Source organism: Talpa occidentalis, unplaced genomic scaffold (assembly GCF_014898055.3).
Source record: "Talpa occidentalis isolate TD23 unplaced genomic scaffold, MPIMG_talOcc4v2.1 talOcc4.2, whole genome shotgun sequence".
Lineage (NCBI taxonomy): Eukaryota > Metazoa > Chordata > Mammalia > Eulipotyphla > Talpidae > Talpa > Talpa occidentalis.
Window position 1 is genome coordinate 101,982,896 of NW_023602073.1, and position 15,583 is coordinate 101,998,478.

At 37.8% G+C, this 15,583-nt stretch overlaps 1 long non-coding RNA gene across 2 annotated transcripts in view; it reads left to right on the plus strand.

Moving 5' to 3' along the window:
* The first annotated feature begins 6,822 nt into the window (after positions 1–6,822).
* LOC119253392 (uncharacterized) overlaps positions 6,823–15,583 on the plus strand; it is a 163,272-nt gene continuing 154,511 nt past the window's right edge. For both annotated transcript variants that reach the window (XR_008553299.1, XR_008553298.1), the window contains exons 1-3: positions 6,823–6,996; positions 8,259–8,448; positions 10,309–10,442. This is a non-coding gene — a long non-coding RNA (uncharacterized LOC119253392). The remainder of the gene's footprint in view (positions 6,997–8,258; positions 8,449–10,308; positions 10,443–15,583) is intronic.

A 15,583-nucleotide genomic window follows, 5' to 3' on the forward strand; every position in this document is an offset into this window, starting at 1 on the left:
CTATTTTGCTTGCCCCTTTGCCCCCAAATTTATAGTTATTATCTATGGGAGTGCAGGAAATTTGATAATATGAGCTTATCCTTCAATTAAAGTAGTAGAGCCTTAGACCATCTAATTCTTGATGACACACAAGTATCTTACTTAAAGAAATACAGGGATAATTTAATATGCTTTATTGTCTGACATATGAATATGATTATATTTCTATAAATGGTCATTGAATTTGTCTAGCAAGGGAGTACAGTTTATATTCTTCTTAAAATGGGAAAATGATTCTGCAAAACAAAGTTCCAAGGAGAGAAAAATGGTACAGTAGTTTTGCTTGACAACATATAATTTGAACAAACTCTTGTGTAGATCTATATAGCCTTCCCCAAATTTTTATATGCTGTTCCATTTCTCTGTACATTAATTACCATTTGAATCTTAAGATGCTTCTATTGGTGACTAAAATTGAGGAGGCAATACTATGTAATGGATCAGAAAAGATTTTATATTCAAATTACAACTCCATAGTTCTACAAACCTAAATAAGTTGCCTAATTTCATATAGAGCAAATTTTTATCTCTAAGATGGGAATAATAATGATACTTGTCCATAAGATTAGTATAATGAAATTAATGTATTTTCAGTGTTTAGAAAGAATTTGGCATATAAAAATCTCATTATTATTTTTATCCTTAAAAACATTGGGATTACAGGTATGTCAAATAAGAAAAGAGATTTATGTAGAAGGGCACAACGCTGTGGTAATACTTATAATAAATCTTCCACATTTATATAAAAAATGAGTTTTTCTTTTTTTCTATATTATTTTGCATACTTTTCTTTTAAAATGCTGGTCCCTCTGCCTGGAATTGCCTTCTTTCTCTTCTCTGCCTAGAAAACTGCCTTGAGGTATGTCCTTTTAAAACTTTACCAGTAATCTCTTAACCACATAGCTCAAATGACCTAAAAAAGAAAAAAAAAATGTAGGGAATGCACAAACATTTTGGAATTAGATGAACTGAGTATCAGTTTTATCATTTCCAAAATGTGGACAGATTACTTAACACATCCAGCCTATTCTTATTCAAAAATATAGGAGAATATCTTCCATTTAAAAGGAGTGTGTTGAAGACTAAATAAACTGGATTTGTTGTGTTCTTTATTGGGGTCTGGAACAATTAATCAGGATCAGCATAGTGAATTTCCTCTGTTTTTCTCATGTCTTTCTGAACACTGCCAAGAAGATCACATGTACCCTCTTATCTGTCATTCAAAGCCCTCGCTGTATTCCATTTACATGTCTTTCTTTACCACTGTGTTTACTCCTTCTTACATGTCTTGTGTCTACCTGTATACCTACCGTAGTACCCAGGACACTATAGATTCTCTAAATGTATGTTTGCTTAGTGAATAAATAAAAAAAAAAATGTTAGCTTGGGTTTTATTTGGATACATAATTTTCACTTACCAATTAAAACAGTCTGAGAGTAGCTTAAAGGGCATTTAAATTAAATGCAATATTGTAGGGGAAAACAAATATGAGGACTTTTCTCTTGTCTTATTCTGACATGTTCTTAAGGTAATGAAAACATCCCCATGGCCAGAAATCCTCAGGAATAATTCCTCTTGACTGCAGTAAGTACCTACTTTTGAGGAACAGAAAGCTGATGAGCTGCAGGCTTCCCTGCTGCTAAATTCATCTAACAAGGCACTCCTGATGTGCTCTGATTTTAAGGCCAATGGGAACTCTATAGATTGGTTGGCTGCTCTCTTTTCTGAAAAAAGAGACGACTTTGAGCTGTGCATGTTTATGTTGGTAAATAAATTCTAGTGTGAAACAGGAATCCAAAAATCAAGCCTAAGGCATCATAAACAGTAATAAAGTGAATTTGTAGGCATATTGCCTTTGGTGCTTCTGGGACAAGGTCTGCATAGTTAAGGCAGGACTGAAAAATCAGCAGTTATCTGCATCTCTGGACCTTGTAACTGGGACCTGAAATGACCTTCCCTGTGTTTTGAGCAAGATAGTTGAGAGACACTGAATCTTTTGAATGGATTAACCTATTTGAATATATTATGTATTTCGGAGTTGAAACAATGTTATAAGAAATGCCGAAAACAGATTGGGGTAAACCTTACTAAATATTAATCACACACATAAAAAAATTGTCTTTCTATTTGTATGTAGAAGTAGCTGAGCCAAAAAAAATAAAATAAAAAAGGGTAGATTTGTTCCTGAGGAAGCTGGACAAATGCTGCCAGCTGAGAGAAAACAGCAGGATGACTCAACTCCAATTGCTACATTTTATATCAAGGAAAGTGGTATGCAAATGGCAGGATAGAAGTGACACAAAGAAAAAAAATCAAACTTAAGACTGGGACAAAGATGCAAGTGCACATCCAGCTATCTCATTAATGCCTCTAAGTCAGACAGGGACACTTTGTCCTAGGATACTGAAAGCATATAATGATAAGATCACAGAAACATCATTATTACTCTATTAGGAATCATAAAATGTCACAAAGGTTAATGACCCAGTTAAGAAAGTAGTAAGACGAGGAGAATGTGAATTGTAGAAATCACAACTTTCAAAATTTGTTGATGGTATTTGGCAGAATTTTATTCTTTACTCTTAATCAGATGGTTACTAATTATTAGGATAAAGAAAGCAGAGCTAGTTAGAAACAATCATGGGTGTATTGCAGACATTTTAGTTACAGATCTAAATAATTCTTTTGGCATGGGAGATCTTTTTTTTAACAAAGTGTGTGTAAATTTCTCTCCATAATATGCTGATGGATGAATTTTCATGTTGAAGATAAGGGAAGTGAATTTGTAACCAGTAACACATTATAACAATTAGAAAAAAGAAAACATTGTTAAGAGCATGAAATAGACATGGATTTGAATCCTGTATCTAACAATACCTGTGTGACCTTAGAGTTACTAAGTTTGAAAAATGGAAATAATAATATGAGTAAGCGTCCCCCTAGAGTTGCTCAAAGATTGAGTTTGACCTGCACATAAGAGGATAATAATATATGTTATCTTAGAGGAATCCTGTAGTGGAGACTCACAAAGGCACCTATAAAGGCACATGGAGGGCAGTTATTTCTTGCCGTGGAGTAGTAGGACCCAAATTTGGCCAGAGAAGAAAGGTACAAGTACAGTCCTACTAACAAATGGACACAGGCCTAAGCCTAACAGCCAATGCATGTTCTCCACTGCAAATAGCAATTACAGTTTTAGCTTAGAGAGGGAAATAGCTGAATAGTCCAAGCGGTGATAAAGGATGTGAAGTAGGGAGATAGGCAGGAATCAACTCACAATGACCCTTACATGCCAGCCATATTCAAAAGTTGAGAAGTCATACTAAGCATATGCTATGAGAGGAGGTATGAAGGGCAACTTGAAATGTTAAAATAAAAAAAAAATGTAAACTTGTTCAAAGCATGTTCTCCAATATTCTAGGTACTTGGAAACATTTTAGTAAGTAGAATATTAAATGTTAATAGCTAGTAGATTATTAATGAATGGTTATGCCAATTCTTTTTTAAAAAGATTTATTTATTTATGTATATGAGAGCTGGGGTACAGGCCAGAGGTGTGTGTGTGGGGGGGTGGTGGTGAGAGGATTCACCTGAGACAGAGAGGGGAACAGAACAGGCAGATTGACACTGCTGAGGGGAGCAGCGGGCGAATCAGGAGAGGTCTGCTGCGTCATGTGGGTTGCTCCCTGGCCGGCAGGGAATTGAACATGAGCTGCAGAGGCTGTGGACAGCTTCACAGCACTGCACTCAACTCGCTGAGCCACCGGGGAGGCCCCCAGATTATGAGAATTCTTTACTGAAACCAGAGTATACTCAAAGATAGTCATCTGTGTTCTCATTAGATTGGGTGGTATTTCCCAATAATTTTAAAATAATTCTACTCTTGGTATTAATTTCAGTTACATTTTTTTTTTTCAATGTTACTTTTTCCAAACATAAATGATGGGATTTGGTAAAGTCCCTGCAACAGGGTTTGCATGTGACATAGTTTTGAACCTTACACAGTACACACTTATATGTAGACTGAAAAGAGAATTAGACATTAGTGACTTTAAGAAAGATCACTAATGCAAGACAAAAACCAATCTTCTTGAGGGTTTTTTTTTTTACTTCAAAGGAAGGCTTTGAATCCTAGCACCTTCTTTGAATCCCTTTAAGATAGCATCAAAATTTAAAGCACTTGGTTTCCATCTTGCAAGTGACTCTGAGTTCTTTAAACTATGGGAATGAAAGCAAAGAAAGGAGGTGATATTAATCTCATTTTCAGGGTTTTTGTGTAGTATGATATATTTTTCTAAAAACACTGGAGTACATTATTAGAAGAAATTGTTTATGACTGTGATGATGGGCGTTATGGGCTATGACTGAAATAGTAAAGATAGAAAATGGGGACCTGTTAAATGATTTCTATCTCTGTACTCTTGTCTGTTTTTTTTTTCCCCTTCCTTGACTTTCATAACCTCACTTACTGAAATTGGAAAGACCAAATTTGAATTTAGTTTAATTCCAAAGTTTTATAACCTGAATAAATAATGAATAGTGGAGTCTTTGTCTATTTCTTTAACTGCAGTTAAAACCGGTAGCTACTAATGAGTTTATTATAGCAGTGTTAATATTTGGGACTTTAGTCCTAAGTGTGAGGCTTTTTAAATGAACTTTTGTAACTTAAATATTTAAATATTAAGTGTTGCAACTAAAAGACTTAGGATTGATTCTTTACTCTTTCAAATTGTGACTTTTCAGAAAATAACACCCTGAGTTCAAAATCTTTCCCTTATAAAATGGGCCATAGATAGAGTCATAAGCTTGTATTGTTAGAACCCTGGTTCACATCTTTATAGGATAATGATCTCATCTGTAAAGATTTAAGAGTTATTTTTAGGGTTAGCTGGCCTGATATTAAACATTTAATAACAAAAAGTAAGTGCTCAATGAAAAGACATAGTAATAATACTAACAAATGCTCTTACTTTCCAGGTTAATTGTGCAGCTTTGATAGTTTTATAAAATAAGTAATGGTGAGATGGTATATAACAAAAATGAAGGAAAACAAACACTTAAAGATAGAAGGTACTAAATAAATATTTGATTAATTAATGAATAAAAATTGAATATACTATGGGCATATTTACTTATTTGCTCTTAATATATTGTGGTGTAATAATGACTGGCAAAGTGTCAAAAATCTTAGTTCAGCACCTGAATTGATACGGCTGAACTTGAGGGAAAATATTATACCTTCTAAGACTCAGTTTCCTTGTCTGTAAAATGAGTATAATAGATTCATAAGATTATTGCTTAGAATATTTATTCTGTTATTACATACTAGCTTTGGGATGGAAATGATCTCAGTAGATAGAGGTGTTTGAACAATTGTTTCAGAATAGTAAACATACTAAGGATAGAAATTATAAAGTTTTTGAAGTTTTATAAAAGGTTTTAATTGGACTAATTAACATTTCAGCTTGTAATTAAAGCACTTTGAGAATGGAGTTCATTATTGGCCATTCTGACATATTAGCAATTGTATGAAAATGACTTTCATTTTCAGAATTCTAGAATAAATTAGAATTGTGCACACATTTCAGCTTCATGCTGCAACTAGAGGTGGCTCTGAATATATTTATCCTCCAAACACTGAGGATTTGATTCTACAATTAGTAGGACTACTTAGTAGCCCAATATAACACATGTGACAGTCTTAACTATCTATCCACCTTACAACCACAGAAATGGGGGAGATGAATTTGTGGATGACTTGTCTGAGGGTTGACAAATCCTTGATTGCATTACAGTGTCATCCTTGGCACGCCTGCCTTTCACCTACAGCTGGCACTTGTGATCTGAATCACTGCTGCTCTCCAGTGGTCTATTCTGTTTCTCACCCAAATGATGGTGCATTAGAATGCTCTCTCTGAGGCTTGAATTTCTATCAGTGGGCTCATATTACAATTGTCACATGGATTCTCCCCACATGATCCAATACTGAACAAGATAGCATTTATTGTAGTTCATCAAGGATTTTAGTTGGTGATTGACTGTGAACACACTCAAAACAAAGTACAACAAATGCTTTATATGAATAAATGCTTTATATCCTCCCACATTTTCCTTTATTCTCCCTGAAATCAATGAACAAACCACCCACTGAGTATTTACTGAGTGAAAGACAAGTGCTAGGTATTTTTCAGGAATTTTTTGGAAATAATTATTTCTTTTAAGTTTGGAGTATTCTTTTAAGAACTCATAGTGGTTGGCTATGTGAGCAATTTTCATGAACTGGAATTGTGCATTTGGTTATTGCCAAACAATCTTATGGTTTCAAACTCTTGACGTGTATACTGAAGAGGTCAGCAATCCAGCTATTGAGTTTTCACTGTGGTTCCCTAGAAAACAGAAACTAAGGAAAAATTGTCCTTTTTTTAAACCTGTAAGAGTCTGATATAAAATCTGAGAGAAATGTGAAAAAGGAGACAATGGGAGTGATATCAGAAAGGATGAAAGCAAATATAATGCTCTTTATTGACAAGATGGGACTGCAGACATCCACAACATGCTGTTTGGTCCTGGGCCCACTCAGGGCATGGCCAGACTACCTTTGGGAAGGGTTGGTGGGTAGTGTGTAAATGAAGAATTTCTTTGTCAGATCCTTCTATTATACTGCACTCATTGGCGCATTTCATCAAATAACTCAATTTAGTAGTCTGCTCTATTATAATTCGAGTCCCTCTGTGGGGCCACTCTGTGGAACTGAATGTTTAACTTCTAGTAGTATTATCAGTTCCCCTCTTAGGAATGACTGGAAAACCTGACTCCATGGTTTGGGACACTGTACTTCACCTGCGACTCAGCACCTGATCACTCTAGAGGTTTGTCTGGAAGTACCATGAAACACCATGCCTGAACCAAGACTTTAACTTGGAGAAGCGGGACAGCTGGATGGAGCTCTCCATTAAGTAAGCCACCAGGAAGCAGGCGGGGCTAAGCAAATCTGAGGAAGTACATAAGTTGGGTTGCATATAATTGGGCTTTTAATGGACCTGATAAAGAAGTAATATGCAAATCAGAAACTGGCATTTATTAAAGACCTGTAATCCTGTTTCTTTATGAAGTTTCCCCCCTATATACACTGCCTAATAACATGTTAATTTTATAAATTAGTATGATTTAAATAAATGTGTATCTATAAAGATTTTTTAAGACCAAATTGATATTGAACATGTTTTCCCATCTCTTATTTCCACAATGCTATTTAACTTAGTCAAGCCTTTCAAATTCATCTAGAGCTAATTATCTCTCTCCTATTAATTATTTGGAAATTATGACCCGATCGAGGTTTGGCAACCTGCTGTTAGTGCTATTTATACACACATATTTCCTGATTTACTCACATCTGCAACAGTTCCATCTCAATTCCTAAAAGCTATCTGCATTGACTTTTTCTCCCATTTGTGCCTTCCTTGCCTATTTCGCATACTGGGACAATCGCTCATGCCCAAGACTGAACTGGATTTTAACCTTCTTGCTCTTGCTTCTTGCCGGCTAACCAGAGATTACAGCTATTCCCTCTTCTTCCTATACCTTTACTATGCCCTCTTTCCTAGAGCTTTCTTTTCAGAATTGACTGAGGCAAATATCCTTAATTGGCTACCTCAAGTCCTTCCTCATAGTCACTTTCTTACTTTTTTTTTTTTAGATTTATTTATTTATGCATACAAGAGCTGGGGAACAGGCCAGAGATGTGGGGAGTGAGAGAATTCACCAGAGACAGTGGGGAACAGAACAGGCAGACTGATCGAAGTACACTGCTGAGGGTAGCAGTGGGTAAGACAGGAGAGGTCGCTGTGCCATGTGGGTTGCTCCCTGGCCAGCCAGGGATCGAACTCATGCTGCAGAAGAGGCTGCAGATTGCTTCATAGTGCGGTGCTTAACCCCTTGCGCCACCAGGGAGGCCCCACTTCCTTACTGTTTTTTATCTCTATAGCAGTGTTAATCTTTTTCTGTCTTGGACTCAGAGAAGGCACTGCTCTGATATGTAGCCTCAAGGGTTAGTTAATATTTATTATAGTCCCACCCACTTTGCTGATCACAGTTATACTTTTTGACCTATAAGAATGAGGGAACATTTCTTGGTAGATAATGAAAAATTGTCTTCATTCCGAAAGAGATGGAAAACATCCCCCCCTTCCACAATTTTTTTTGTTTTGTTTTGTTTCAGAATATTGTTGTTCCAGGTTTTAGTCAATGACACTATTGCAACCATCTTGTACGGTGAGAGGACAAGCCTGAGAACAACAAAAATGGATGAGGATGACAAAAAAGAAAGATGAAAAGACCTGCCTTCTTGATCATTTAACTGCTGAATTAAATAATCCTGAATCTACTCTACCCAACCCCCACATTGATAGGTGAGATAATAAATAGCTTTATTTTTAATAGTCAGCTGTTTTTCATCTTCTTTTTATACTTATATCAAATGACATTTATCATCTGCCTCTCATGTCTTCTCAAACTGTTCTCAGTAAGGTCACAATAACCAATCAATTGACAAAACAACTGACAGTGTTTAATCCTTACCTTGCCTGACTTCATTTCATCACTGACTTCTCCCTACGTAAAATGCTGACTTCCCCGGATTCAATTAAGAAACTCTGTCCTGCTTTACTTTCTATCTTTCTGGTCATTCCTTAGGATTAAAAAAAAAAATGTTTTGAAATGTTTCAAACAAACTAAAAGCATAAGAAATATCATGACAGACATTTGTCTTCTCATCAACTAGATTTGGCAAATGTTAACATCTAGTCATATTTACTCAGAGTGGACCTGTTTAGATTCAGTCTCCTTTTCTTTCACCTGTCCTCAAATTGCCTTTTCTGGAGTTCTCCTCTAATTCTTTTTGTTTCAGACCCTCCTTGGTGATTTAATCCATACTTCTGATTTTACATAGATTTTTCCATCTGAGATTACTTTCCTGAATTCAGAATTCATGTTTTAGGCATGTCCACATCAATATTCCATAGGTACTTTAAAATCAATATACATCTCAATTTAGTGTTGGTGTCCATGGAAGTTAAGCAGCACAATAGGAACTACATCTCAGGAGAGTGACCCTGAAGGGACTATGTTTTTCATTCAAAATTCTAAAACCTTGGGCCTCCCTGGTGGCGTAAGGGTTAAAGTCTCAGCACTGCTATCAAGTTATTGCCCACCACTACAACATGAGTTCTTGAGCTCTCTCCAGCCTGACTCTGCTTGAGACCCTGAGGCAGCGAAGTCATAGATGTCTTATCCCAGGACCTGGATCAATTAGAGCTCTTTATCTTACTTTACGTCTATTCAAGGTGAGAACGTTTATAGCCACAAAATAACCCCATCTTGACTGTGAAATCCTCTGCGTGTAGAGATTCTATCTATTAGAATCTATTGGAATCATTTTTAGCTGACACAGTAGATCTGTCATGGAGTGTGTACTGAAGCTTCTGAGGAGGGCTGCAATAATAGCAGTATGTTGCTCATTGCACATTATAGAATTCACTCACACATTCTGTGTTTAGTGAATGTTTACCATATGCTGTTATGCACTGTTCTGGGTGGAAAAGAAATGGTGGTGATCCCCTACAAGCTGAAAGTCTGATGAGTAAGATTCATTAATAAAATCTTTCCTCTGAAATATTAAAAGTATTCCTATGAATAAGGCTGTGAATAATAAACTCTATATATTTTAAAAGGTGATCTAACAAAATTTAGGGGTGGTCATGGAAGCAATTGAGTGTGAGTCAAGAACTAGATGAATTGGAGTTAACAAGGAAAAGATGTATGTATGGGTGAGGGAGGGGACAGGAATGGAAGGAAGTGAGAGGAGAAAGATTGTTCAGCAAGGAAATAATTTATACAAAGGGCCTATGACCAGAAATGATTTAACAGGTCTGTATTTTTTCACTTTAAATAGAAAATTAAATATCTAAGAAATTTAATTCTTGTTAGTACTCTGAAAAAGAAAAGTATGCTCATTTTAAGTTTGTGTTTATATAACTTACATGCTAACCTTCTCCTTCCTTTGGGGGTTCCCAAGGCATTTTAGCCTACTAAGATTGAACATTTATAGAGTAAAGAAACTTGTTTAGCTTTGTTTAATCAAGCATGCCCATATGTCCCAGACTTACTTTACCATAAAATCCTTTCCTCCTGCTTTAACATTTATTCACTTGGAGCAAAACTTGCATGTTCAAAAAAAAAAAAAAACAACTCTCTGGGGTACATTTCTCCAGGGATCAGTGCTTGCCTGCGTCTTCAGTGTGGGTCATCATGGATCAATGCTGTGGTTGAAGAAGTTCAGAGAACAGAGAAAGCAGTTGGAGCTGCAGCTGTCTGTTTTATCTGATGCACAAAACTAGGATCTCTGGTGAGAACCTTATTAATCAGTCATTTAGTATAAACTGCTAGATCACCTGCTCCTGGAGCTTACAGGTAAAGTCTGCTAACTCCTGTGTCAGTCAGAAATCTCTAATCTATACTATGTATCAGTAATTTTTTATTGGATTAGATAGTAAATATTTTAGGCATGTAGATGCTGTAGTAATAACTCAACTCCTACAGTCCCAAAACAGTCATAGACAACAGGCAAATAAATGGGCATAACTACATTTCAATAGAAATGTATTTACAAAACAGCCCATTAGTATGCCATAGCTTGCCAACTCCAGGTCCAGATCATTCCTAAAAATTGTTCTCAGTGAAATTACTTTCTAATATTACTTTGAATTTCAGTCATACCTTCCTTATGGATTGCATATCTTAATATGACATATAATCCCTTTGTTCTAAAAGATGATGAGTACTTGAGAAAGACTTCACAGAGTAGCCCTCTCTTACCCATGTTTTCTCAAATAGCTCTAAGATTTCCTTTTTTGTATGTGTCTATGAGATATTCCACTTTGAGGAGATAAGCAATCAAAACTGAGGCCCCACAGCTTATAAAAGGCAAGACAAGTGCCAGACACCAGAAGCTGCTTGTGGCCAGTGCAAGAGGCAGCAGGTGGGAGGCATTTTACTGCTTACCTCCAACAAAACCACTGGGGCTCAAGTTTCAGGCAGAGGCCAGCAGTGATGGTGGGCAGCAGTGTTTCTCCTACCATGCCACCCCAGGGCATGCAGTCACTGGGTCAGGGCTGCAGGGAGGAACATGGGGCTCCACTGGGCTAGCCCCAGCACTGTGGCTCTCCCCAGCTCCAGGCAGTAGAGAGGCAGGTGGATTTGGTAATGGACCAATTAGGTGTGAGCTATGAGCTGAGTTGTGAAAGGTCCAATCAGCCATAGGATTGAAAAGAGCCCAATCAGATTTGTGTGTTGGGGTGGGGGTCGGGGGGAGCCCTGAAAAAGCATATAAGGCAGGGCATGCACCAGCTTGGGACTCACTCTGTGCTTGGAAAAGACTCTGTTCCTGACCTCCAAAGAAGAAAGAAGCATTTAGCGGCCAGCCTCCAGAGGAAGAAGAGAAGCTGAAAAGCTTCGTAGAGAAGCTAAAGAGCTTCACAGAGGCGGGTCCAGCCACACCTGTTTCAGGCCTGTCTCTAACATCGCATGAAAGGATCACCAAAGGCTCCTGGCCTGGTATCTCAAAAATCTGTTTACTGTAGATGTTGGCCAGTGGCTCACAGCGAGCTGTCGACATGGTGTTTCTGACACTGCTGCTTCATGGTGAACGGTGTTCATAGGCACTACTGGCCACTGCTGCCCAGCACTGCTGATGGGTGACCGGCATTCTCTCTCTCATCTTTTGAGAGCCGTTAATTGTCTGGCATCACCTCCCAGTGCTCCTGCCTCCATTACTGTATGATCCAGTGCCTGGTGTCTACTTTCAGACTGTTGCTGTGAGCTGTTGCAGTGTCATCCAGTGGCCACACCGGTAAGCACCTCCAGCTCTGGTGAGGTGGATCCTGGTGCACTGCTTGATAGGATGGTGCTGTCTTGGAGGAGCAGCCATTTATTTGTGCTTCTGGACACTGTGCACTATCTGGGGTAAGATAACCAGCCACGTGTGGCCTTAGAATCTCTGTTTCATCCATTTGTTAAGTAAACTCCATGTTGTTTCTTCCTGCACCTGAGTGGTCTTGTAGTTGTGTGTGTGGTTGAAGAACCCAGAGACCATGACCTGTCCTCTGTTGGCCACTGTGCTTTGATGCTATAGCACTCTAGCACCCCACCCCCCATCATAGCTCTGATTCACCATGACTGGATATACAGGTTGTTTTTAAAATTACCTCACCCATGTTTTCAAAATCAGGTCTCTGAATACTGGCTATAAGCCACAATCACATACTAGTCCTGCATTTTCTTTAATCTTCTAACTGTGAAATCTAGTCTTAGAGTTTGACCTATCTCGATACAGGTCATTAAATCCTCCACCAAAATAGATATATACACATACATGGGTAAGCTCTCTTACGTAACAATTACCAAAGGATTTATCTGCAATCTGCATGGGGATAATAGGGGAAAAACAATCTTTCCTGATTTTTAACAACTAATCATGAACTGATAAGATTCCAAGATTGTATGATTTTCACTGCCCCAACCATACCCTATGCCAAGGCAGAGTCTTAACTAGATTCTAGCCTGAGGACAGTGAAGCTGCTGGATAAGGTCAGTCATGGCATATCAACTCATTAAACAGATGTGGCCCTCTAACTCCCCAATATGTTTTGGTCTTATTTTATGTAGTATCCACTAACATTTGTAATACACTTTCAGCTGACAAGTTAACCACTTTTAGAGACACACTCAGAGGGAGTACCTTAGCTACCTTATCTCATCACCAGTTCCGCATACCATCTGGAGTCCTTTGACTCAGTCCTACTTCTGGAACCAGTTACCATGTGCTTTTTGTCTTTCAGGTTGTTAGAAAATAGGGTTCCTGATAATTTTTTATAATCGGGCTTTATTTTAATAATGAAACAATAGATCAGCTTTCATGCACAGACATTTCAGTGCCTCCCTGCCTGTCTGATTCTCTTGGTCTCTTGAGCTCTTTACCTTTATTACACTGTCAAGCTCCCTATGCAAGAGGACATTTTCATCTACAGTAATCACCATCTGATATAGGCTACTTGTTTTCATTAGTACCGGGCTAAGACATGAATCCCCTGGCCAGTAAAAGTGATTTTTAAAAAAGATTTATTTATTTATATATACAATAACTGGGGTACAGGCAAGAGGTGTGGGGGTTGAGAAGATTCACCAGAGACAGAGTAGGGAACAGAACAGGCAGATTAACTGAAATACACTGCTGAGGGGAGTAGAGGGCGAGCCAGGAGAGGTCTGCTGCCCCAGGTGGGCAGCTCCCTGGCCGGCCAGGGATCGAACTCATGCTGTAGTTGCTGTGGATAGCTTCATTACTTGCTTCTCAACCCTGTGCCACCAGGGAAGCCTGTAAAAGTGATATTCTTGAAAGCACATGACTTAACTGGTCATAAATGACTAGTTTGGAGCTTCGTTTCTAAGAGGCACCAATTGGCAGTGTAACCAGATGATGCCTGAAAACTTTTAGACCTAACCAATTAAGATATAGACCTATTATAAATGAATCCACAGAAGGAAGGATAAAAGAAGGGAGAAAGAATAAAATTTCAAGGAAAAAATTATTAATGCCTTCAGAAGCAGATTCTAGTAATGCACAGGCTACTAAATCTAAATTTTCTGAACTGCAAAATTTGATATTGTTAAAGATGTCTTTCCCTTGGTCACCTTCTTCCTCTTCTATCACTTTTAAAATTTTATTTTATTGAAGCAATGTTTTAAAACACTGTGTAAGATTTAGGGGAATAAGATCACACCTTTTTAGATGTATGTTACCATTCCACATCCACCACCAAAACACCAGTAATCCTACACCATGCTCCATTGTGTTGTCCATTTCTTTTCTTTTCATTTTTTTAACACTATTAGGGTTATCTTTTTCTTTATAGTATTTTAAATCTATGTGTATTTATTTTATTCAGGTAATACTGTTTCACAGCACTTTATGTAATTTAGAGGTTTAGAATCCCACCTTTTCAGATGTATGTGTCCTGCCACTCCCACCACCAAAGTATCCATAGTCCACAATCATAGTCCATTGTGACCCCTCCATATTTTACTCTCCACTATCTCCCACCCTCTTCAGTAGTTTTATTTTTACTGACAGAATTCTAGGGTTTGTTATTGGTTTGATATTGTCTGGTCGTTTTATTCTTTTTTCCCCCATATTCAACATGTAAGTGAAAATATAATATTTTTCTCCTGACTTATTTCTCTTAGAATTATCCCCACCAGTTTCATCCATGTTGTTGCAAATGGTGAATTCATTTTTTTTATTGCTGAGTAGTATTCCATTTTGTATATATACCACATCTTCTTAATCTATACATCTGTCCTGGGACACTTAGGCTGTTTCCTTAACTTAACTACTATAAATAGTGTAGCATTGAACATAGGAGTGCATATATCACTTCAAATGAGTGCTTTTATGACCTAGGCTTGGAATTGCTGGATTGTATGGTAGATCTATTGTTAATATTTTGAGAAACCTCCACACTTTTCCATAGGGACTGGATCAGACTACTTACTAGTATAGTATAGAGGGTTTGCCTCACCAACACTTGATTTTTCTGGCCTTTTTTTGTATGGGCCATTCTCACGGGTATGAAATGGTCCTAATTGTGATTTGGTTGGCATTTTGCTAATGATAGTTGGTGAGTAGGACTTTTTCATATACCTGTTGGCCATCTGTGTGTCTTCTTTGGAGAAATGTATGCCCATTTTTTTGATTGTGTTATTTTCTTTTGTTGAATTGTATGAGTTCTTTATAGATCTTGGCTATTTGCCTCTTGTCAGTGTATGATGTGTAAATATTCTCACCTATTCAGCAGGTTGGCTTTTTGTTTTATTTGTTTTAATGACAGTTTCTTTTGCTATGCAGAAGGTTTTTTTTTTGTTTGTTTGTTTGTTTTTTAAAGATTTATTTATTTAAACAAGCATTGGGTACAGTCAGAAGCACGGGAAGGTGAGAGAATTCACCAGAGCCAGAGTGGGGAGCAGAGCAGGCAGAAGGACCAAAGTACACTGCTGAGGGGAGCAGTGGGCATGGCAGGAGAGGTCTGTCGTACCATGTGGGGCCCTCCTCTGGTGGCCGGGGAGCAGCCAGGGATCAAACCGGCATTGCAGAGGCCGCGGGCAGCTTCGCAACCCAGCGCTCAACCACTGCACCACCGGGGAGGCCTGCTATGCAGAAGTTTTAAAAACAGTTATATCAGACTTTTCTGAGGAAATTCTATGGGCAAGGAGAAACTGGAACCACTTAGTCAAAATATCTCAAAAAAAAAAAATACCAGTCAAGAATACTATATTCCTCAAGACTTTTCTTCAGATTTGAGGGTGAATATGAAGGCCTTACCTGGTAAGCAGAATTTAGGGAGTTTGCCATCACTATCCACCCCGCCTGGCTGGAAATGGTGACATTTAAAAGAAGAAAATCTACAAAACACTGAACAAGGAAATAGATAAAAA